The 27,155-nt window shown below is 43.1% G+C and overlaps 1 protein-coding gene across 9 annotated transcripts in view; it reads right to left on the minus strand.

The window, feature by feature from the left end:
* Positions 1-27,155, minus strand: part of PKNOX2 (PBX/knotted 1 homeobox 2) — a 316,712-nt gene that overhangs the window by 161,901 nt on the left and 127,656 nt on the right. Inside the window, exon 1 of one of the 9 annotated variants that reach the window (XM_069947886.1) lies at positions 16,880-16,904. The exons of the other annotated variants lie outside the window; for them this stretch is intronic. The gene's annotated coding sequence lies outside the window, so the exon portion shown is untranslated. Of the gene's footprint in view, positions 1-16,879; positions 16,905-27,155 lie in introns of those variants that run through there. 9 annotated transcript variants of the gene reach the window in all.

Here is a 27,155-nt window from a genome sequence, read left to right on the forward strand (position 1 = left end):
GGCTCACTGGCATTGATGCCCCATTGAGCTGTTACATTGAGCTCTCCATTGTGTGCACTGTCAGGGTTGTGTGCTGGCACAAAATTGACAAGGCAGGTTTCGTTGCGGCCGCTAGGGATCCTGGCCGGAGCGTATACTATGTGTATACACACCGGCTGGGATCCCATTGACTACAGCACAATGTAAATTTTCTATAAATCGCTGCCATTGTTGCAAATCGGCAACAACGGTCGTGATTAATAGAAAATATACATTGTGTGAACGTAGCCTAAGGCTGTATACAATTTCCAACCTCTTCAGCAACAGGTAAACAAATGCAGCATGCTCAAAGTTCGCTCATCTCTAGTGCCCACCTAAGCACTAATATGTAGACATCCCATAGTGAGATTTTGCAGACGTGTCTCTGCCTTGGAGGCATGAATCATGGTGTGAACCCAGCCTTAGTAGATGTTTATAAGGGAACCAATATTCAGGCAATATTCTAGCTAGCTTACGTTTACCAAGGCTGAAACAACATTTAAAACAACCAACGGGGCACACAGTCGCGGTAACTCAATAAACACCAAAAGTTAAGAAGCCGAAGGCTAAATACATATAATAGAAACAATAGCAGGTAGAAAATATACAAACTGTTCCCGTCTACTTTGTTTGCGGAATTTTGTGAATCAAAGAAAACCGATTTATACAGTGAAATACTAGAATAAAAGCGTGGTGACTAAACAGTGGCCATATTGTTTGAGAGCGGCGTCCCTGACATCTCCAAGTGACAGCCGGTAAATGGTGACAGCACTTAGAAGGCACGCTTGTGCTGTGACACCTGAAGATCAGCACACGCTCCTTCATTAAAGCTTTCAAAACAAATTCCCACTTACTGAACCTGCTGCCAAGGAACAAATGGACAAATTTCTGTCTGGAGCCAGGAGGACACTGAGGACATGCTCCGACTTCTGAGAAAGGGTGCTGAATGCTCAAGCATGTCTCTGGCCTTACTCCCCTTGGTGGGACACCGAGGGTAATATTATTTGCAGACTGTAAAGGGGATGTCTGACCCCATAAAAGTATATACAAACTACACACAATAGTGTATAATAATAGTAATACTCACCCTGCCCTCTCCAAGACCCCTACGGTCAATGATCATCTTGTTCTATCTACTATGTGTCAATGTGACTACTGAAGCCAATCATGGGCCACAGCAAGGACCTCGGTAAAGTTGAAACATCACTGGTAATGATTGGAGAGGAGCAGTAAAGGAGCGGTAAGATGTGGATTTCCTCCTTTTGGTATTTCACACCAGTAGTGGGGAATCTGCGGCCCTCAAGCTGTTGCAAAACTACAATTTCCAGCAGGCCTGGGACAACCTAAGGCTGTCCAGGCATGATAGGAACTGTGGTTTAGCAACAGATAAGAGGGCCGCAGGTTCCACATCACTGTTTTTAGGTATTACAATTTGCTCTATCTACTCTCTAGTGTCCTGGCAGACACTGATGCTGAGGAGTGTCTTAGGATGGGTTCATACTAGCCTAGTAGTCCATATTACAGTCACAAGTCCTAGCCTGACAGCGGTCAGGTCAGATCATCAGACCCGTGGTTGGCCAGCTCTAATATGGCCATGACAGCTTGTCTGTAGGCTGCATGAAGTAAAGTCCGGCACCCAAGTTGGTGTTAAAATTCGACTTCTTTTATTAAAGAACCCAAGACCCTTACAGAGGACAGAAACACTTTTTTGACCCCTTTCGGCTTAATGCAGGGCTGGGGAACTTTCGGCCCTTCAGCTGTTGAAAAACTACAATTCCCATCATGCCTGGACAGCCAAAGCTAAAGCTTCAGCTGTCCAGGCATGATGGGAATTGTAGTTTTGCAACAGCTGGAGGGCCGAAGGTTCCCCATCTCTGGCTTATTGCCTTGCTCGCAACTAGTGATGAGCGAATACTGTTCGATCGAATAGTGAGATATTCGAATATTCAATATTCGTACGAAGATCCAGCGAATATTCAATAAGCGTTCAAGTCCCCCAGCTTCCGGTTTTACCCTCCAAATGGTCAAATAGATGTTTTTCACTAGTCGAATACTTGTTCCCATAGATTTTAATGGGATCGAATATTCGATCGAATATTTGAATATTCGCAGGATATTCGTACAAACTTCGAATATTCGAAAATCTCACTATTCGCTCATCACTACTCGCAACCTTCCTAGTGTGAACCCAGCCTCAGTCTGTCATGAGTTACGTCTCCTCTGCCAACCCTGATACCTGGCCTGTGTTATTCATTATTTCCCCCCTGTATGATCTGCCCCCCATGATAACTTATGTGCTACCCTTTTCCCCCCCTCTGTTCTCTAATCTGCCTTCCCTGATAACTTGGGTGCTCCCCCCTCTACTCTCTGATCTGCCATGTACAACCTTCACACCTTTTCTGCTGCTTTCTCTATGAGTGGGTGACATAGCAGAGAGAGTGGCATAGCCAGCTAAAAGATGATCTCAAGTTCAGCAGGACAGCCATCTATGTGAAGGAGTTGCACACACTCTGCAGTAACAAAATTGTAGGACTTTTTTGCTTAGTTTTGCATTTAACAAATGAAAAAAAAAAAAGAACATCATTGTAAACTCGCCATAGCTTTTTTATATTGTACATGATGTATGCCACCGAGCATTATGTATTATTGTCATTTTGATAACCTGTTTTATTTTTAACAATGGCATTGAACATAGTGGCACAAGTGCCAATCTTATAAAACACCATACATCAATTTATAAAGGAAGCAACATTTGAATAAACATACAATATAAAACCAGGATGCTCCCCCATCACAGAGTCTCACCGCAGCCTAGTTCATCATTTCTTACTATAATAACTCAATATCCTAAAACAGTATTTACAGCAGGGCGGCACTAATAAAAATGGAATAGCAATACTTCTAGGGAAAATGCCTCACAATGAATGTACTATGAGCAAGCAGCAAAGTATTAACATCACATTTCTCTTTGGAAAATACACAGTACCATAGAAACCAAATACTTAACAAAAAAAACCCAACAGTAATAGTGAGTATATATAAATTGGAAAAATGGTTGCAATCTACTGAGGTGTAAAGAGGTAAGACGACACTACAGCCTGCCCTACGCATATTGCTGGATTGCTACAGACTTCCTCAGGGGTCTAAAACGACTAGGAAGTGCTATGTCACCATCCGTAGAAGGTGGGACCATCAGAGTCATCTCTTTATCATTACCAGATGGGGTCCGCAAAGTCATATCATCATTAGAGGGCAGATCAGAATTGTCATTTTAGTAGCTTTAGTGGACAGGTTCAGATGATCATCTCAATATCAGAGAGGGAGTCATTTCATTATCATTGCAGGGAGGAGTCAGCAGAGTTATCTCATCATCATAAAAGAAGAGAGTCACCATCAAGTATCATCTCCTTATCATTAGAAGGTGAGGGGCATCAAGTCCCCATACACCTTAAACTTTAGCTGTCCATAAGGTGTATGGGGCTCTCCTGAACAACCACCATTATTGATGATGTTGGAGTCAATCAATCAGGGATATTAATGGGAGGCGTAGCAAGGAGGCGTTACAATCCTTGGCACTTCAGGAGCTAGGAAACACCTTTTTGGCACTTTGCAGCAAAGAACAAAAGCATTTTGTTATGGAAGAACAGACACATATGTGAAAGGTACCATGTGTCTCCTTGTCCTAACGGGGGGGAATTCTGTGTCCGCTGAAATCATTTTTTTTTTAAACTGGAAAAATAAGGCTCTGAGCTGTCATAGGTTTCCTCTGTGTGCATTTGATTTATGTAGAGGCAATACCACTCTACATAAATCTGCGTACTGTTGACGTTGCAGGACCATTTTTAAGCCCGGCGTAAAAAACGCCGGACTTAATAAATGTCCCCTATGTCTCTTCATCAAGTATGATGTTCATGATGTTTTATTCTTTGTTTTATTACACTCATTTCCTTAAACATACACAAAGGTTACACACAATAGGTGTGGAACTGCTGTGCGGCTCCCGACCCCCCCGCTGGAGCACCCTATACTCACCTGATCTCGCGGGGTCTCGCTTCTTTAGCCTGTCTGGTGACTGAGATATCAGCGCCCGAAGCCCGGCGCTCGCGCTCCTCAGATGAGTCCAATGCTCATGGAGAATGACAGGTGAGTCCGACGATCCGTCATTCTCTATGAGTGTTGGACTCATCTGAGGAGCGTGCGCCGGGCTTCGGGCGCTGATATCTCAGTCACCCGACCGGCTCAAGAAGCGGGACCCGGCGGGATCAGGTGAGCATAGGGTGCTTCAGCGGAGGGTCGGGAGCCTGTCACCTGTGACCAAATTCAGCAGTGGAATCTACAAAGTCTCCAGGTTTTCACCCTTTATCTCACTCCTGGATGTGGATGACTAGTCGCTGCGGTCCCAGACAGTGATTGGATGAACGGCCAATCAGCTCAGACAGGCTGCTCCGAAGCAGCAGTGCGCATTGCTGGGATGCATACAGAGCGCATTAGAAGACTGGGAGCGTGAACAAGTAAAGTATTAACTGTTTCGGCGCTAACGATGTCCGTGCAGTTCTTGCTAAACAATTATCGGGCCGTGTAATAGGCATAGTAAACGAGCGCCAATCTAGCAGATTGGCGCTCTTTTACAACATTGATCATCATTGGCCCATGTACTGTAATAGGACCCTAACTCTGCTGCTATTGCACTACTATTCCTTTCTCCATTACAGTCTCCTTGTAGATTGTAAACCCTTATGGTCAGATTTTTTTTCTGTAGTACATGTTCATTGTACTTACTTCCTGCGACATGTTACGTATCTAAACCCCCTGGAATTTCCAATTATGGCACTATAAAAAAATAATAATCAGGGGGATATAAAGCCCATATTGAGACTGGGATTTGCACCGCACCTCTGCATGGATTAAGAACTTCTGCTAGGACGTTGCAGAAAGTGACCCACGCAAACTCCGATCTAATCTTGAGCTCCTTGTTACAAGTTTTAGCCGTACGTAGGGAAATTATTCAATTATCTGCTCTCAGCACATTTCCCGGCCCTAAGTGTGGTTTAATTAAAGTCATCTGAAGGCGCAGAGGGGAGAGGTGCCGCTTCACACATCAGCCGACCACATACCGGTGCGGAAAGAAAAAAAAAAAAAACCTTGATTACTAATTTTTTTTCCCCCTCTCTCCGTTTGAAGGCGAAGCTGGAAGTTCAGTCTGATTTTATTTTCCTTTCACTGCATAAAGGAGAGAAATATTAGCTAATCTTCTAATCTCCGCCAGTTGTTCCTAAAACAGACTTGCTTGTCGGTGACCTTTTTCAGAACAGGCTGTTTCTATGACAACTGGACTGTCGGAATCAGCCAATAAAAGGAGGGGAAAAAAACCACAGCGCTTGACAGAAAAGTGTTTAATTCTGCTAACGTGTTGGCAGGTTTAAGGGTAAATTCACAGTTTTTAATTTCTACTATCTGCGGTTACATTGTCGACGGTGACTGTTTAAGCCTCCTGACTCGGCTAGGGTTAGGATTTTTTTTTATTATTCAGGCCTCACATTGATATTCGGCATCATGATAACAGTCTAGGCATGCTGCATCCACATAGTGTAGAGGTGTTGGCGGGCGCACTGCTGTACTCTGCATAGGTAACTGTGCTCTATCTGCTGTGTTTGCATTATTGTGTGCAGCGAGAGAAGATATAGGAAGAAGATTAAAGAAGAACCACAAGTCTCTAAGTAACATGAAGCCTGAAAACATAAAGGGGAAATACACTATATTAGGACGCTAAAGCGACAGTCTCCTGAATACAGTTTGTAGTTCCTAGTTATGACCGGGGAGACTGATGGTAGGACAGGAGAATGCAATTCATTTTTATCAGTGAAAGAACAACTATAGCTGGCCTTATAGCTGTTATGTCTTCCACCTGGTGGGGTTAGCTGCATCAAGAGCACTCTCACTGCGACTTATCTCTCTCTGAACAAAGGGGTCGGCCGTGATTTTCTATCCTGACCCGGTTGTTCAGAACGGCCCCATAAACCTTCAATTGAAGTGTTACATCTAGGGTACTTTAGGAAGAAGGTGTACACTTACGCTCTTATCATCTGGGCTTTCATGCATTTGGGTATACATGTATGTCCTCCTGGTTTATAGTACTATTAAGAGTGTTTAGGAGCGATGGCGCGACTGTGGCTTTCTGTGTCATAGGAGCAGCTCCTGTCATTTAACCACTGGGACCTCCGCAGTATGACTGTGCGGGTCCTAAACATTTTTCCTAATTGCCGGGTGTACACTACTTACCTGCGTGCAGTCTGATCAACGATCTTTTCATTGGGTCTGCTTCAGGCAGGATCTATGAGAAGATCGCAGATAACACTGATCAGTGACCAGTGTATGCAATCTAATGATTGCATGTTATAACTTAAAAAGTTTTTTTTTTTTATTACAAAATATGGCAAAGCCCCTCCCCTAATGAAAGTTTAAATCAGCCCCCTTTCCCATCTTATAAATAAAACATGTAAAAATAATAAAATAAATAAACATATTATATATCTGAGCAGGAGTAATTGTCCAATCTTTTAAAATATAACAATATTGTTCCTGCAGTGCGAACTATGTAAAGAAAAAGCAGCAAAAATGCCAGGACTAATGATTTTTTATTATATTTTAAATTAAAAAAAATTATAAAAAGTAATTAATATGTCCCATCGTTATTAGTGGCCATCTTTTTACCGATATTATCACACAGTGAGAACGTTTGCAAAAAAAAAGTTTTACTGTTAAAAATAGTAAAACATTAGAAAAGCTATGGAAACATGCATACAGCTGTACTCATACTGACCTACAGCATACAGATATCATGGCAGTTTTACCGTAAAGTACATCACATAAACATGGAAACCCCCCAAAATTTGCAGCATTGCAATTTTCCCCCAATTTCACCCCACAAATAATATTTTGGGTGTTTCCTCATTCATTTTATGGTAGATTAAAAGGCACCATTACAAAGTACACTTGAAAAACAAGCCTTACATGGCCCTGTAGATGGAGAAATAAAAAGAGTTAGGGTGCGTTCACACGTACAGGATCCGCAGCAGATCCGCAGCAGATTTGATGGTGCAGATTTGATGCTGTGTTCAGTTATTTAGATTAAATCTGCTGCGGATCCGGTACGTGTGAACTTACCCTAAGGGTGCGTTCACACCTACAGGATCCGCAGCAGATCTGCAGCAGATCCGCAGCAGATTTGATGGTGCAGATTTGATGCTGTGTTCAGTTATTTAGGATATAAACCCACACACCGTATACGCAGCAGATATGCAACAAATACGCAGCAGATTTGTTGGTACAGATTTGATGCTGTGTTCAGTTATTTAGATCTAATCTGCTGCGAGTTTGCTGCGAGTTTGCTGCGTATCGCAGCAGCAAATACGCTGCATGTACGGTGTGTGGGTTTATACCCTTAAATGAAATCTGCTGCGGATCCGGTAAGTGTAAACGTACCCTTAAGGTGAGGAGTAAAAAACCAAAGCGCAAAAATGAAAATAACTTCTTCTTTAAGGGGTTAAAGGCCCTGTCAGACCACCCAAGGAATCTGTAAACAAGCGATGATCTCAGTGATGGGCACTAATTTACAGCACTGTGCCTTCTCAGGGCTCCATTAGTCCTGTGGCTCCTTCTGGCAAGCGGCCGTCAGTCACACATCCTCTGTTACATGGCGAGATGTACCACTGACAGCTGATTAGTTTTTCATCATGTCAGAATATCGACAAACCAATGCTTGCTCGTTCATCTGCTGTTTGCTAACCCTACAACACAGGGCCATATTGGCCTGTTCACCTGATAATCTCCACATGTAATAGGGCCCTGATTTTCTCAAATATGACGTGTTACATGATGTGCAAAGCCTCTCTACTGATATCAGCCACTCCTTCTATGACGCCCCAGCACTGATATAACATCTACAGACATTACATCATATGTGACGGATATCAGCCACTCCTCCTATGACACCCCAGCACTGATATAACATCTACAGACATTACATCATATGTGACGGATATCAGCCACTCCTCCTATGACACCCCAGCACTGATATAACATCTACAGACATTACATCATATGTGACGGATATCAGCCACTCCTCCTATGACACCCCAGCACTGATATAACCTCCAGATACATTACATCATATGTGACGGATATCAGCCACTCCTCCCCAGCACTGATATAACATCCATTACAGACATTACATCATATGTGACGGATATCAGCTACTCCTCCCCATCAGTGATATAACATCCAGAGACATTACATCACATGTGACAGATATCAGCCACTCCTTCTATGACACCCCAGCACTGATATAACCTCCAGATACATTACATCATATGTGACGGATATCAGCCACTCCTCTTATGACACCCCAGCACTGATATAACATCCAGAGACATTACATCACATGTGACAGATATCAGCCACTCCTCCCCAGCACTGATATAACATCTAGAGACATTACATCATATGTGACGGATATCAGCCACTCCTCCTATGACACCCCAGATCTGATATAAAATCCATTACAGACATTACATTGTATGTGACTGATATTAGCTGCTCTTGTTATAACGCTCTAGCACTGATATAACCCCCAGAGACATTACATCATATGTGAATTATATCAGCTGTTCCTGTTATAATGCTTCAGCCGTTTTTTTTGCAGAAATTCCAGCTGATCATGGGGGGTTCCAACAGAAGAACGCTGTATAATCAGTTTAAAGGGGTACTTCAGCAAAACATTTTTCTTTCAAATCAACTGGTTTCAGATAATTATATAGATTTGTAATTTACTTCTATTCAAAAATCTCAAGTCTTCCCATACTTATCAGCTGCTGTATCTCCTGCAGGAAATGGTGTTTTTATTTCCAGTTCGCTCTCTGCTGCCACCTCTGTCCAAGACAGGAATTGTCCAGGACAGGTGAGGTATCTATGGGGATTTGCTGCTGCTTTGGACAGTTCCTGTCCCGGACTGAGGTGGCAGCAGAGAGCACTGTGTCAGACTGAAAAGAAAACATTTCCTGCAGGACATCCAGCAGCTGATAAGTATGGGAAGACTTGAGATTTTTAAATAGAAGTAAATTACAAATCTATATAACTTTCTAAAACCAGTCGATTTAAAAGAGAAATATTTTTTCGCTGGATAACCCCTTTAACCCCTTAAGGACCGGGCCTGAAATGGCCTTAAGGACCGGAGCAAATTTTATGAATTTGACCAGTGTCACTTTATTCATTAATTACTTCGGGATGCTTTTACCTATCCGGCTGATTCTGAGATTGTTTTCTCGTGACATATTGTACTTCACATTTCTTGTAAATTGGAGTCGATACTTATAACGAATCTTTATGAAAAAACCCAAAATAGCGTGAAAAATTGTGAAAAAATGCATTTTTCCAACTTTAAAACTTTTCTGCTTATACAGAAAATGGTTATATCACATAAATTATATATTAAATAGCATTAGCAACATGTCTACTTTATGTTGGCGGCATTTATTAAACTATATTTCATTATTTTTAGACAATAGGAAGCTTAAAACATTAGCAGCAAATTTCCAAATTTTCAGTAAAATTTCAAAATCAGATATTTTTAGGGAACTGTTCAGGTTTAAAGTGTATTTGAGGGGACTGTGTGTTAGAAAGCCTCACGAAGCACCCCATTTCAGAAACTGCACCCCCTAAACTCTGCAAAAGCACATCCAGAAAGTTTTTTAACCCTTTAGGGGAGTCACAGAAATAAAAGCTAAGTGTGTAAGAAATTTGAAAATTTTAATTTTCTGTGCAGAGATTTTATTGTAATCCAATATTTTTCATAATTATAAACCTATTACCAGAGAAATGCACCCCAATATTGATTGCCCCGTTTCTGCAGTTTATAGAAATACCCCATATGTGGCCCTATTGCGCTATTTGACGCAACCACAAGCCTCAGATATAAGGGAGCGCCTAGTGAATTTCAATGGCTCCGTTATTTTTGGTCATTTTTGACTGTACCACTTCAGGTTGGCAGAGGCTCTGGGGTGCCAAAACCTAAAAAACACCCCTAAAGGGACACCATTTAGAAAACTACACCCCTCAAGGAATGTAACAAGGGGTGCGGTGAGGATCTGGACCCCACAGGTGCTTCACAGATTTTCCAAACAATATGGCTTGAAAAAAGACTAAAGTATTTTTTACACTAAAATGTTGTTCTAGCCTTCAATTTTTCATTTTCACAAAGGGATAAAAGGAAAAAAAAAACACAAAACATGTAGCACAGTTTCTCCCAAATACGGAAATACCCCACATGTGGACATAAAGTGCCAAGCGGGCGCAGGACGAGCCTCCAAAGGGAAGGAGCGCCAATTGGCTTTTGGAAGCTGGATTTCACTGGAATGGATTTCAAGGGCCATGTCGCATTTACAGAGCCCTCGTGCTGCCAAGACACTGGAAACCCCCCACAAGTGACCCCATTCTGGAAACTACACCCCTCAAGGAATCTAACAAGGGGTGCAGTGAGCATATGGACCCCACTGGTGACGGGCACAAATGTGGAAAAATGTGACGTGAAAGTGAAAATTTTCATTTTTTCACTTTCATGGCACAAATGTGCCCGTCATCCAGGGGTCCATATCCTCATTGCACCCCTTGTTAGATTCCTTGAGGGGTGTAGTTTCCAGAATGGGGTCACTTGTGGGGGGTTTCCAGTGTTTTGGCAGCACGAGGGCTCTGTAAATGCGACATGGCGTTCATCATCCATTCTAGCCAAATCCAACCTCTAAAATCCAAATGGCGCTCCTTCCCACATGGCGCTTTATGTCCACATGTGGGGTATTTACGGACTCGGGGGAAATTGCTCTACACATTTTGTGTTTTTTTTTCTCTTTTAACCCCTTGTGAAAATGATAAATTCAAGGCTAGACCAACATTATAGTGTAAAAAATTTAATATTTCATTTTCACGCCACATTGTTCCACATTTGTGCCCGTCACCAGTGGGGTCCATATGCTCACTACACCCCTTGTTACATTCCTTGAGGGGTGTAGTTTCCATAATAGGGTCACTTGTGGGGGGTTTAACTGTCTTGGCAACACAGGGGCCTTTTGAATGCAACATGGCCCCTCGAAATCCATTCCATCCAAATCCAGCCTTCAAATGGCGCACCTTCCCTTTGGAGGCTTACCCTGCACCCGCATGGCGCTTTATGTCCACATGTGGGGTATTTCCGTACTCAGGGGAAATTGCTCTACACATTGTGTTTTTTTTTATCTTTTAACCCCTTGTGAAAATGAAAAAATCAAGACAAGATCAATGATTTAGAGTAAAAATTAAAAAAAAATTACACTAAATGTTGGTCTAGCCTTGATTTTTTTCCATTTCCACAAGGGGTTAAAAAAGAAAATGAACACAAAACGTGTAGGGTAGTTTCCCCTGAGTACGAAAATACCCCACATGTGGACATAATTTGCCATATGGGCACAGGGCAAGTCACCAAAAGGACAGAGCGCCATTTAGAGGCTGGAATGGGGGATGGAGGCCATGTCGCAATTACAAAGCTCCTGTGCTGCCAGAACAGTAGAAACCCCCGACAAGTGACCCAATTCTGGAAACTACACCCCATAAGGAATCTAACAAGGGGTGCAGTGAGCATATGGACCCCACTAGTGATGGGCACATGTGTAGAACATGTGCCGTGAAAATAAAAAATACCATTTTTTTCATTTTCACATCCCAAATGTGGCCGTCACCAGGGGGCCATATCCCCGCTGCCCCCCTTGTTAGATTCCTTATGGGGTGTAGTTTCCAGAATGGGGTCACTTGTGGGGGGTTTCTACTGTCCTGGCCGCACAGAGGCTTTGTAATTGCATCATGGCATCCTCTAATGGGAATGGCGGCCATACCTATTTAGCTGGGGAAAAGGGACAATTCTAATTTATTTGGGGGTATTAGGCCAATTATTAGTTTATAAGGTTGGAAATGACAGGTGTCCATCAAATTCAACCTGTGTTGATCCAGAGGAAGGCAAAAAACCCTCGTGAGGCAGACGACAGTCGCCTCATCACAGGGGAAAAATTCCTTCCCGACTCCATAATGGCGATCAGAATAATCCCTGGATCAACGTGACCCCTGAAATAGGAATAAGGGACGGAATTTAGATAATGTAGAACTCCGATGACGTGTGGTACGCCTTGGAGCGATCCAGTATGCTAAGGCCGGGGTGATCAGGACAGGTGTCACACGGGAAAATGGTGTCCTTCCTGATCCCCCTGTTACCCCACACTCTGCACTTCTTCTGGGGTCTCCCGTTCTCCAGTGTGGGGGACGTCACCTGGAGAATGTTGCCCTGGTGCGATAGGGGGTCCTTCATATCCAGAAGCGCTGGGTCCGCTCCATGGCTGCTAAATATTAGGGCGCTATTACTACTTCTGATATGTTCGGATCGTGCCGCAAGCTACAGGGCAGCGAGGGACCGGAAGAGGGGGGTGCTGGTATAAAAGTTATCCCCGTACAGGTGGTGGTGACCTTTATCCAGCAGTGGGAAGATCAGTTCCCGGACGATGTCCCCACTAACTCCGAGGATGGGGGGGGAGGGGGCATCTGGGGGCTGGATTCGAGTGTCCCTTCCTTCATACACTCTAAGGGTACGTGCACACTGCGGAATCGCGAAGGATAACCCTTTGTGCATTCCGCAGTTGGCACCCGCCGGCGGACTGATGCAAGCGCACGTCTCCGTCCGTGTCGTAGACTCCATTCTATGCACGGGCGGATTCCGCTCTGCGTCCAACGTGTTGATGGAATGACGGATGATGGAATCCGCCCATGCATAGGATAGAGTCTATGACACGGGCGGAGACGCGCCCCTGCATCAGTCCGCCGGCGGGTGCCAGCTGCGGAATGCACGAAGGGTTATCCTTCGCCATTCCGCAGTGTGCACGTACCCTAAATCTGTAAGTGTACCCTGAGGTACTCTCACAGAGTTTGTAGAATTTCACGCCATACCGTCATCTCTTATTGGGACGGTACTGGTGGAAAAGACGTGTCTGGGGGGCAGCGTACGCTACGCTACCCCCAGACACGTCACTGGATGATGAGGAGGATGAGGATGAATGGAGGAACAAAGGACCCCCCATTCATCCTCACTGGCTGTTTCGGTGTCGGAGGCAATAACGTATCCCTCTGACGCCGAAAACACCCTGGGGGCCATCTTTATATGGGGATTGGTATATGGGGTATGTAGTGGTGTAGTGTAAAACTTTATTCAATGTAGTGTGGTGTAATGTAGTGTTTTTTTACGTGTTTTTTACAGTAAGTATACAAAAAAAACCTACGCCAAAAATGGTGTTGCTGATGAATGCCGCACTTATGTTCGGCACTTATCAGCAGACCGTGGCAGTAGGATATAAAAAAAAACACCCTACGCCAAAAAGGAGGAGTTGCTGATTAGCAGCGCACTTTCGTGCGATGCTGATCAACACTCAGCGGCGATAGGGTGCGGAAAATAGAAAAAAAAAAAATTGGGAAAAAAAAATTTTTTTTTACTACATTCTGAACATCCCTGTAGTGGCTGATACGTGTATTACACTTATCAGCCGCTAGGGGGCAGCAGAGAGCAAGATCCGAAAATAGACGACGCTGGAGCCGGAAAAATACGAAAATAGACGACGCTGGAGCCGGAAAGAGACGATCGGGACTCACGGAAGAAGCCGAAGTCCCAACAAGATGAAGAGGACGCCGGGAACCCGGAAGACGCCGATCAGGACCCCGGGACAGGTGAGTAATGTACAAATACCTGCTCCGGACCCCTCAGCTACCTAGCTGAGGGGTCCGGAGCAGGTATTTATTACTTGTGGGGACTTTGATCGCCGTGAACGGCCGGCCGGCTGGCCGGCCGTTCACGGCGATCGGGACGGTGGTACCGTGACCACCATTACTTTTTACAGTAATGGCGGTCGGTGCCGTCCTCGGACAGCACCGACCGCCATTTTTTTCCGGGTCATCGGGCCACCGATGGCCCGGAAAGGTTCCGATCGCCGCTATGGGCTTATCAGCCAATAGCGGCGATCGTCGGCATGGGGGGGGTTAACAACCCTCCATGCCGACAGGGAGAGATGGCCTGCTATGTATTATAGCAGGCTATCTCCCCCGATCGGGACCCGGCCGGCCGCGGCGCCCGTTTAAAGGGCTGACGTACCGGTACGTCATGGGTCCTTAAGTGACAGTGATCCATGACGTGCCGGTACGTCATGGGTCCTTAAGAGGTTAAAGAGTCACTGTCGTATTTTTTTTTTTTTTTTGCAGAAATCAATAGTCCAGACGATTTTAAGAAACTTTGTAATTTGGTTTATTAGCCAAATCTGCCATTATCTGCATGTAAAAAGCCTTTTCCCAGGTCCCCCCCTCCTTCCTCTTTTTCATCCACTCTGAAAAATCTGAAAACTGTGACTTGTTGCAGGAGACGTACCCTGTCTGTTCTAGGGAGAGGGGAGGGGGGAGGAGGAAGGAGGGAGTTAGCCGGCAGCAGAAAGCAGATAACAGAGGATTACAGGCACAGAGCTGGGTGACAGCTGTAATCTGAGCTCAGACAGGTCACTGGTGATGGTCAGAACAGATAACGGGTGAGGGATTTGTAGATTAACTCTTTGTTGTCCTGTTTTGGTCTTTTCTTTAGCTCTCTCCATAAGAGAACAATGAAGACAGGGGGGAGAGCTTCAAACTGCTTTTTCATGATAAAAATGCATTTTTCGGATAATAAACCCAATTACAAAGTTTCTTAAAATCGCCTGGACTATTGATTTCTGCAAAAAAAAAAATCACGACAGTGACACTTTAAAGTCAATGGACCCTTATATCCAGTAGGAACTCTACAAAGTGACCAACCCCTTAAAGCACACCCACATTATGCATGCTTTCCCTGCTTTGTACATTAGGCCTCTTTTCCCCCATTAGCAGGGTCTTTTAATAAACATTATGAGGATATGATGGTCATTAGAGAGAGTCCCATAGTACATTTTCCCCTGTGAGTGGAAGAGGATAGGTGTAGTTGTTGTGGCCTAAGCGGAGGAAACCAGAGCCTGTGCATGATGCAGATGGCATTGGATAAAGCAGTATTCTAACATCTCTAAGCTATGTGTCTGCAGATAGCAGCTGAAGACAGGTATTAAATGACTCCCGCTCCCTGCCAGCACCTCTTCAACAGGAAAATTGGCAGTCTTTCCATACCAACACCTCCGACGCTTCTCTACTTTATTAGTCACAAGTTCTCCCAGAGAAGAGTCAGTAAAGTAGGTGCAGATGGAGATCAGTGTGGAATCAATGCCAAATGGAAGAATTCAGAGACAACCATACTGTCGCCTTCCCTTGCATTTCAGATTATTGCAGTAAATAATTTCACTACTGGCCATTAAAATTAGTTGAAAACCTGTTTATCAATATGTTAGGTGAAGGCGAGGAGCCACGGACTGGGTTGTCTGCTAGATGTAGTTCTTAGTGTTTGGACACAAGAGGGGAGATTTACTATACAAACAGCAACAGAAATAGATTATATGGCGTCTGCGGGTTTTTTTTAGGGCCACCAATATTCAGACTGCATCTGTCGCTCCATAAACAGAAGACAGACTGACACCTGCAGGACAGACAGCTGAAAGATCCCTGCATAGTGCTGCTGTATTATCAACTACTATGGGGGATAGGACACCCAGCTATATAATGGAGGAGAGCTGTATGGACTTGTAATATGGCACCCAGGACTGCAATGGGCCCCTACAGTGTCTACTATGATTGGATATGGACTTCTTTTCACACAGATTCATAAGGAATATGCAAAGGGAAGAATTGTGGCATGTTGTATTCCATGTCCCATAGAGATTATTTATTATTTTTATTTGTTAGACAAAAAAAAAAAATAATTCTGAGATATCTGTATTATACCTTACATCCTGTATTATACCCCAGAGCTGCACTATTCTGCTGGTGGGGTCATTGTCTACATACATTATATTACTTATGGTCCTTTTATACAGACAGATTTAAATGACATTATTGAAGCCAAAGCCAGGAACAGACTATGGATCTTTTCAAATCCATTACTGGATTTGGCTTCAATAGTCTGTCAGATAATTCTGTGTGTGTAAAAAGACTTTTATCCTATAATGATCCTGCGTTACATCCTTTATTATATTCTAGAGCTGCGCTCACTATTCTGCTGGTGAGGTCACTGTGTATATACATTACATTACTTATCCTGTACTATTCCTGAGTTATATCCTGTATTATACTGCAGAGCTGCACTCACTATTCCGCTGGTGGGGTCACTGTGTATATACATTACATTACTTATCCTGTACTATTCCTGAGTTATATCCTGTATTATACTGCAGAGCTGCACTCACTATTCTGCTGGTGGGGTCACTGTCTACATACATTACATACATACATTACTTATCCTCTACTGATCCTGAGTTACATCCTGTATTATACCCCAGAGCTGCACTCACTATTCCGCTGGTGGGGTCACTGTCTACATACATTACATTACTGATCCTGAGTTACATCCTGTATTATACCCCAGAGCTGCACTCACTATTCTGCTTGTGGGGTCACTGTGTACATACATTACATTACTTATCCTGAGTTACATCTTGTATTACACTCTAGAGCTGCACTCACTATTCTGCTTGTGGGGTCACTGCGACCATACATTACATTACTTATACTATACGGCTCTGATATGATGTGAGCGCCCCCTATAATCTCCTCTCTATACATATAAGTAATGACAATAATTTCAGCAGAACAGCGGCCTCTCTCTGCAGCTGGCCAATCGATTATATTTCAAGAGTAAATTTACCAGGAGTAATAGCTGGAAACACTTTCCACTTTCAATGAGAGAAGAAGGCGTCTGTTGTCTGAGCTGGCAGCGGCCCTTTTCAATGGGCAGCATGTTCTGTGACAAAAATAAAAATGTTGACATGGGATGTCCTTACTGCTGGCAATTATCGGGCTGCCCTAATCTTGTAATATGAACAACATTGCATCACTGATAGGAGAGGAAAACAGCAGCTAAATCTGGAGGCTGCAGGGACTGGAGAGATCTGTTCAGGATTCTAAAGAGGAGGCACTTTACAGGCAGCCCAGTAAGAAGCAGAATCACTGTGTAAGAACCTGGTGCCTGCCCTGCCCAAGATCGGCTTCAATGTTACTACACCATTGACATGTTAGCTATATTCCTCAGCTTAAAGGAGAAGTCCCGCGAAAATTTTTATTAAAGTATTGTATTGTATTGCCCTACAAAAGTTATACAAATCCCCAATATACACTTATTACGGGAAATGCTTATAAAGTGCTTTTTTTCCCTGCACTTACTACTGCATCAAGGCTTCACTTCTTGGATAACAAGCCCGCACAGCTCTGGGAGTCGGGTCGTGACATCACCATGTTACCCAGGAAGTGACATCACCATGTTATCCAGGAAGTGACATCACCATGTTATCCAGGAAGTGACATCACCATGTTATCCAGGAAGTGAAACCACCATGTTATCCAGGAAGTGACATCACCATGTTATCCAGGAAGTGACACCACCATGTTATCCAGGAAGTGACATCTGCATCACAGAGGGGAGGGGGTTCCGTCACACTGGGGGCCAGCGGGCCTGCCCTCAATGCTCCAGGGCGGGCCAGTGCTTGGGAATAGACCTGCTTGGGACTCAGCTTCCAGGTGTCAGTCGAGCAGGGAGAGGGAGAGAGGAGGAATAACTGCTATTCAGGAACGCCTCTTTGACTTAATTTTTCTACATCCTGGAAGCACAGACAGATATATGAAAGGTACCATGTGTCTCCTTCACTTAATAGCGATGTAATAGTGTCAGCAGTTTGGAAAGTGAAGTTTGGAAGTAACAGATTCCCTTTAAACAGTAACGGCCCTATTCCACCGGACGATTATCGTTTGCATAATCGTTAACAATAAACGATCTCAAACGGCCGCTATTGCGAAAGACCCGAAAACGTTCACTCATTTCCATGGAACAATAATCGTTACTTATGATCGTATTTGCGATCGTTTTTTCTTCGCTATTTCTTTGCTATTGCGTTCGTATCTATTGCGAACGACCGAACGATTTGCAAATGTTTTGCGAACGAGCAACGATAAACATAGGTCCAGGTCTTATAATGCGATCAACGATTTCTCGTTCGGTCGTTAATCGTTAACTGCATTTCAACCGAACGATTATCGTTTAGATTCGAACGATTTAACGATAATCTGAACGATAATCGTCCGGTGGAATAGGGCCCTAAGGCTTTGAGGCCCATAGGAGCTCAGTCTTCCCTTCCTTTCCTCATTGTAACTCCATGGAAGCTATTCATAAACATTTATGGCATGATGGAAATTGTATTTCCGCAACAACTGGGGGGACGCAGGCTGGACACGTGAAATGATCCAATGATTTGCTATTATGAAGGTTTATGAACAACTTCCATTGGGTTACAATGAGGAATCAAAAGAAAGACCACCACTGGGCTCAGATGGATTTATGGAAATATACAGACCGATAACGTGAATTGCCAAAGCGTAATTCTATAGAATATTTTCCCGGTGAGGTGACAATGACTTTCCACATAGGGCTCACTTACTTTTTAGCTATAATTTCTCATCTCATTTGCATTTTCTTATTCCAGACAATCGTCTCCGAACGGAACTAATCAAATTACAACGATTCTCTAAAGAAGAAAACACAATAGTCTGCCAGGAGATCTGGATCACAAATGCTGTAATAATTATAATTGTTTCATTGTTTTATGTAAATACAATACAAGCAAAAAATCTAATTGACAATAAATAAATAGTTTGTGGCTCTGATCACAGATTGCTCGGCAGATGCTGTCAGAGGGAAATGGAAGGCAATTGCCTCCGTATTGCAGGATTAGATTCCCATTCACTGTGCTAATTCTCCACCATTTAAACACTTGCTCCGGGGGGGCAGGGGGACCTGTATGGGGGGGGGGGGGGGCGCGTTTACATTTCTAACTACAAAGTATTTAAAAAAAAAATCTGTTTTTCTCAATGTGTTCATTAAGAACAATATATGCATTAAATTCACAGACCTGACATGACAAGGTCACAGCCAGAAGTTGCACCTCTCAGGGAAGCGAATCTCAGATATTCACTGCAAGTAAAACAAATCCAGGAGGGAGCGAATACAAAGTAAGCCACATCACAAGCCTAAAGCTACTACAGGGTAATGCTGTGTGTTTTGAGCTCCTGACTTAAAGAGGATGTACCATTAGGTACATCCTCTTTAATATGACCCATGGATAGAACAGTGCAGTCATGGGCAAGCCAGTGCCACATCAGTTTTTTTTAACCGTGGCCCGGTTCCTGTGTTTGGCGCCGTTGTATCCACGGGTATCGGGCCGGGGGTGAAGCACTGGAGGCGGGCCGGCCCGCCCTCAGTGGGCAGAATCCCCCGCCCCTGTATGACGCGGCTCCATTGATTCTATTGGGGGCGGACCTCCAATGCTTTACCCCCGGCCCGATACCCATGGATACAATTGCGCAGTGCACGGGAACCGGGCTGCGGTTCAAAAAATTATGGTAAATCCTCTTTAAGATAAGGCCCTATTACATGAAACAATTATCGCCCGTTACGGCCGATAATCCTCTTGTGTAATAGAAGAAAACAATCAGCCAACATAAACGTTGTCTGCTGATCATTGTCTGTCATTGTCTTTCAACATGTTAAAAGACAAACGACTAAGATAGCAACGATCTGCTGCCGACGCTCCGTGTAATAGGAGTGGCGGCAGCAGACTGCCACTATCTTCTATGGGCTACGATCCTTACTCAAGGAGAACACCAGGAGCATGGACAGGTATGTATAAATGGTATTAATTTTCCCTTTTAAAGCGAGGGCTGCATGGACATTGCTGCACGATTATCGAGCCATGTAATAGGCTCAGTAAGCGAGCGCCGATCTAGCAGATCAGTACTCACTTACATTAGTGATTGGGTCTTGAGGCCTGCAATAACGCAAGTCACGAAAAAACACTTAAACAGCTTAGAAAATTGACAGCCCCCCATAATAATGAGCTACAAATAAAATGAAATTTTTTTTAATGGAAACAAAAAATAGAAACAGATTAGTAAAAAATGTTCCAGTAAAATAAATATTGGGTGATACATAAAGGAAATGCATTAACTAGATTTTTTTTGTTTGTTTTTGTTGATGACAGCCAAATACTAAAAAATTCATTTCTCTAATTGGTTTCTGTTTTCTGATTGTAAATTTTTTACAATGTTATCAGCCATATTGCCTTTTGCAAGACATTTAGAGATACAGTATGCTTTACAGCATAAAGGAAATAAGTAAACGGAGTCTGACTTCTATGTGTTGAGGGCATGAGTGATGTACACAGAGGTGATTGTACAGGGAGGAGCAGGAAACCTGTGACCATCACCTATTGTGAATGGCCTGTCCCTATCTTATCCATAAACTGGCATCAGCATTCATAGTAGTTGTGCCTGTGCTGATAAGGAGGAGACTGCTGGAACATTCTCTCTACAGAATGGAAGGTGTCAGCTTATTATTAGCATAGTGACCAGCGTTAGAAAAACATGGCTGCTTTCTTCCAGAGACAACATAACTCTTGTTTCCAGTTCAGGTGTGGTTTGCTATTAAAGGAGTTATCCAGTGCTTAAAAAACATGGCCTTTTCCCCCCTCTCTGGTCTCCAGATTGGGTGGGGTTTGGAATTCAGTTCCATTGAAGTAAATGGAGCTTAATTGCAAACCGCGCCTGAACTGGAGACAAGAGAGGGGGGAAAGTGGCCATGTTTTTGTAGCACTGGATAACTCCTTTAAAGGAGACCTGTCTGCCCCCGTGCCGGGGTGACAGGCTCCCGACCCCCAGTTAGATCCCCTTATAGTTATCGCATGTCGCCGAGTCCCGCTGCCGGAGTCGGTCCCGGGACGGAGATATCCCAGTCAGAAGCCGGCGCGCGCGCTCTGGAGAGAGGTCCGGCGTCCATAGAGAATGAATGGAGCCGTGCGCGCGCTGCAGAGATGAGTCCGGCTCCATTCATTCTCTATGGACGCCAGACCTCTCTCCAGAGCATGCGCGCTGGCTTCTGACGGGGATATCTCCGTCCCCGGACCGGCTCCGGCAGCGTGACTCGGGGGGATGAGGTATGTATAAGGGGATCTAACTGGGGGTCGGGAGCCTGTCATCCCGGCACGGGGGGTGACAGGTCCTCTTTAAGTTCCATTCACTTTTTGAGTCGTGTTGTCTCTGGAAGAAAGTGGCCATGTTTTTCTGACATAGAATAACCCCTTTAAGTGCAGGGAAGGCCTAGTCTTATTGATTCACTTTTCCCTTGGCAATGTAAGACATGGTAGGGCCTGGCACCCACCACAGACATTAGATTGCTGGCAGGGTCACCATCTGCAAGGGGCTTAGGTATTAGTGTAACAACACCAAAGGACTAGGTATATTTAAATGGGATGAGAAAAGGATCAGTTCACATGAGAGTTTCTCCTATTTTTGCCAACACAAATAAGAGGATCTTGTAAGAAACCTGATTAACTCTATTATTGAAGAATGATTGGCAGGTGGGAGGCGACAGCGGCACCTAATGAGTAATGCGGACTCCTCTCTGCCTATCGCCGGCCATGCAATTCCAAATATGAATGTGTGTGTGACCTATTGTGCATTACGGCGTAAGCAACAGACCTCCAAAAATAGCATGTCTGTCACTATAATATGTAGCCTGAGGGTAACATAACCATCCTGACAGGTTCCCTTTAAGGACTCAACTCTCTCTTGGTTTTCTTCCTACCTTTCTGACCACTTGATCAATCAAAATTTGCTGTCTCTACTCCTTCTCCCCTTTCCCTTGCTGTTGGGGTTCCTCAGGGATCAGCCCTCTGTCCTTTCCCTCTTCCCTCTCTAGTCAGCCCCTGGACACCCTGACAGCCGATCAGATCAGGCTGATGACCTCTAATTATATATATATATATATATATATATATATATACACACACACACTCCTCTTGTGCCCCCCCTATAGATTGTAAGCTCCTGTGATCAGGGTCCTCACTCCTCTTATTCCCCCCCCCCCTCCCCATCCCCCATTCCCTTATAGATTGTAAGCTCCTGCGATAAGGGTCCTCACTCCTCCTGTGCCCCCCCCCCCCTATAGACTGTAAGCTCCTGTGATCAGGGTCCTCACTCTTATGCTCCCCCATTACCTTATAGATTGTAAGCTCCTGCGATCAGGGTTCTCACTCCTCTTGTGCCCCCCCCCCCCTATAGATTGTAAGCTCCTGTGATCAGGGTCCTCACTCTTATGCTCCCCCATTCCCTTACAGATTGTAAGCTCCTGTGAACAGGGTCCTCACTCCTCTTCTTTGAGCTTGGTTATTAGTTTGTTACTTTCTATCATGTACCCTCCAAGATGGAGACAGAAGGAGACATTCACTTGGTGTAACGTGATCTTCTTTCGCTTTATTATCATGAGATTAGGACCTGGATCTAAAGATCATTCAGGTCAGTTTGGCAGAAACTTTACTTAGTAACTTTATCCATTTGCTGACAAAAATTTTGCTTAAGTGTCATGTTCTGGGACATTTATATGACACATTATATATTGGCTATTATTGTGGTTTATAAGAGATAACACACACACATATATAAATATATATATATATATATACACACACAAAATATATAATATATATATATATATATATATATATATATATATATATATATATATATGTTTCTTAAAATTTACAAAGCATTCCAGGACAGTAATTGCAATATTGGGAGTGATTGTTCCTCGGCTTCTTGTCTTGTTTTCAGTTTTATAGAGAAGACAGAATATACTGCGGCTAGCACTTCTTATAGGAAGGCTAGTAGAATGCCATCCTGACGATTGATAAATTGTAGTCTACATTGTAAGGCCCCGTTCACACAGAGCAAGAGGGGCGGAATTCCGCCCCTCTTGCTCTGTGTGAACGGGGCCTTACAATGAATTATCACGTGTATATAGCGTATATATTGTCTGTATATAGACTGCGCTGCCATGACGGCTGTTAAAGGAGGAAAGAAAGTATCTTTGGTGTTATTATTCCTTGAAGACATGTCCTTAGTGTCTCCTTCCCCCCTCCCCCAGCGCAGCTCCTTCCCCCCTGAGCTGCATACCCTTTAGCTGAGCTAACTGCAGGACAGGACTGAGTAGGGGGATTGTTCAAAGAAAGTGGCCCTTTGGTTGGTTGCCATAGAAACCGACATACCACAGCTCTGACCCCTGAGAGGTTTTAACACTCTCCCTCAGCGGGGATGCCAGCAGCTGGACCGCAGCTGTTTGTGAGGCCGCTACAAAAGCAGGAATCCCGGCCACTTACACTGGAAAATAAACATTAATCCCCTCAAACCGACTTCAAGGACATTGCCTCAGCGCTGCCTGCAAGTCTGGGCCGAACACGAGAAGCCAATGCAGTGTGTGACATACACCGGTGCATCGGTGCCCCCGCCATCTATACCCAACCGGGGGGCATCATTCTGGGGGGGGCGACCACCGGATAGGGAGCAGAGACACTCAGACACTACATCACATACAAGGCACATATCTATAGGACAGGTGTATATTGTATCATATATCTATAAAGACAGGTGTATATTGTATCACATATCTATAGGACAGGTGTATATTGTATCACACATCTATAGGACAGGTGTATATTGTATCATATATCTATAGGACAGGTGTATATTGTATCATATATCCATAGGACAGGTGTATATTGTATCATATATCTATAGGACAGGTGTATATTGTATCATATATCTATAGGACAGGTGTATATTGTATCATATATCTATAGGACAGGTGTATATTGTATCATATATCTATAAGACAGGTGTATATTGTATCATATATCTATAGGACAGGTGTATATTGTATCATATATCTATAGGACAGGTGTATACTGTATCACATATCTATAGGACAGGTGTATACTGTATCACATATCTATAGGACAGGTGTATATTGTATCACATATCTATAGGACAGGTGTATATTGTATCACATATCTATAGGACAGGTGTATATTGTATCACATATCTATAGGACAGGTGTATATTGTATCACATATCTATAGGACAGGTGTATATTGTATCACATATCTATAGGACAGGTGTATATTGTATCACATATCTATAGGACAGGTGTATACTGTATCACATATCTATAGGACAGGTGTATATTGTATCACATATCTATAGGACAGGTGTATATTGTATCACTTATCTATAGGACAGGTGTATATTGTATCATATATCTATAGGACAAGTGTATATTGTATCATATATCTATAGGACAGGTGTATACTGTATCACATATCTATAGGACAGGTGTATACTGTATCACATATCTATAGGACAGGTGTATATTGTATCACATATCTATAGGACAGGTGTATATTGTATCACACATCTATAGGACAGGTGTATATTGTATCACACATCTATAGGACAGATATTCATTGTATCACTTATCTATAGGACAGATATACATTGTATCACTTATCTATAGGACAGATATACATTGTATCACTTATCTATAGGACAGATATACATTGTATCACATATCTATAGGACAGGTGTATATTGTATTACACATCTATAGGACAGGTATATATTGTATTACACATCTATAGGACAGGTGTACATTGTATTACACATCTATAGGACAGGTATACATTGTATCACACATCTATAGGACAGGTGTATATTGTATCACATATCTATAGGACATGTGTATATTGTATTACACATCTATAGGACAGGTGTATATTGTATCACACATCTATAGGACAGATATACATTGTATCAATAATCTATAGGACAGATATACATTGTATCACATATCTATAGGACAGGTATATATTGTATTACACATCTATAGGACAGGTATATATTGTATTACACATCTATAGGACAGGTGTACATTGTATTACACATCTATAGGACAGGTGTATATTGTATTACACATCTATAGGACAGGTATATATTGTATTACACATCTATAGGACAGGTGTACATTGTATTACACATCTATAGGACAGGTGTATATTGTATCACACATCTATAGGACAGGTGTATATTGTATCACACATGTATAGGACAGGTGTATATTGTATCACACATCTATAGGACAGGTGTATATTGTATCTCATATCTACAGGACAGGTGTATATTGTATTACACATCTATAGGACAGGTGTATATTGTATCACACATCTATAGGACAGGTGTATATTGTATTACACATCTATAGGACAGGTATATATTGTATTACACATCTATAGGACAGGTGTACATAGTATCACATATCTATAGGACAGGTGTATATTGTATCACACATCTATAGAACAGGTGTACATTGTATTACACATCTATAGGACAGGTATATATTGTATTACACATCTATAGGACAGGTGTACATAGTATCACACATCTAAAAGGACAGGTGTACATTGTACCAATCTATTTTTGTCAGTCAGACAGGCCCCAAAACCCAGAGTGGGCCCCAACCCCATGTAGAGCCCCGACAATATTACCTTTCGTATGTTTAAATAAAGGTACATTTTTAAAAGTTTTATATTTTTTATTTTTATAGATGTGGATTTTATAGATCTTCCCCCTATACATATGGCTCAATTTACTATTGAGATGTGCTATATTTCTGCCACATTTTACTCCATAGAGTTGTCCTACATGTCAAGCGACATTCATTATGTGTTCTGGACACTTTCAAACACTCTTTCACCCCTCTCGATAAGTGACACAACTTTGAAGGAAAAGGGGCACAATATGAAAGGACTTGGATATAGCATTGCTTACATGCCACATTCACTTATTGTATAGGTGAATATGTATCACTAGATTTATTCCCTTTACAAGTGGAAGCAAGTTTGGTTTAATAAACTTTTCTTGGAGCTCATTGCATCTTATTTATACTGGCAAAAGTTACGGTATGCTTCGGTATATGTTGGAACACCCTTTTAATGGTATCCCAGAATATAGCAATGTTGTACAGCCCTTAAAGGGAACCTGTCACCCCCCGTGCCGGGGTGACAGGCTCCCAACCCCCCCCCCCCCCCCCCCCCCCCCCCGTTAGAGCCCCCTATACTCACCTGATCCCGCCGGGTCCCGCATATTATATGCACAGCCCAGCATACCATTTTATATATATATATATATATATATATATATATATATATATATATATATATATACACACAGCCCAGCATACCATTATATACATACAGCCCAGCATACCATTATATACATACAGCCCAGAATACCATTATATATATACAGTGGTGCCTTGGATCACGAGCATAATTCGTTCTGGGACTTTGCTTGTAATCCAAATCCACTCTTAAACCAAAGTAAATTTTCCCATAAGAAATCACTGATATGCAGACAATTGGTTCCACTCCCCAAAAATAATGATTTTATATTTTAAATAACATGTAAGACAAATGAAACAGACATTTATAAACAGCTGAATATGTGATTTTATAGGTTACTGTGCAGTATAGCAATCAGCATGTGGAGTATAATGTATAGTATGTGCATAAACCTGAAACACAGCAGCAGTTTGTAGATACAGGGTGGAACTGCAGATCCCTATAATGCAGTAGCATAGTACAACAGGCTAGAATAGAGAAGCAGGGCTGCGGTCAGAGGTCTGTGTGGTCACATGACAGCAATGGAGAAGGGGGGGGGGGTGTTCAGCATGGACCAATCAGGACTGACAGAGTCTGCAGGGGGCATGAAGGAATGAGCAGGGCAGATGTGGGCACATACATGCAGCACTCTCTGTCCTGGGAGAAAGGGGTTACAGCTATGAAGAGATTACCTCCACAGTTCTGTCTCCTGATGTAAGCCCCAGCCTGAAGTGGATCTGCTATGATTTGGAAGGCAAGGGAGACTTCCTGGGTTAGAGTACAGGGCTGTAGACCCCGCTATGCAGACCATGTCCCTCCCCAACTTGCGTTCCCACCTAGTACAGGGAGCTCTTAAACCAAAGCAATGCTCTTAAACCAAGTCACAAT

The sequence above is a fragment of the Dendropsophus ebraccatus genome, chromosome 12 (assembly GCF_027789765.1).
Source record: "Dendropsophus ebraccatus isolate aDenEbr1 chromosome 12, aDenEbr1.pat, whole genome shotgun sequence".
In the NCBI taxonomy this organism is placed as follows: Eukaryota; Metazoa; Chordata; class Amphibia; order Anura; family Hylidae; genus Dendropsophus; species Dendropsophus ebraccatus.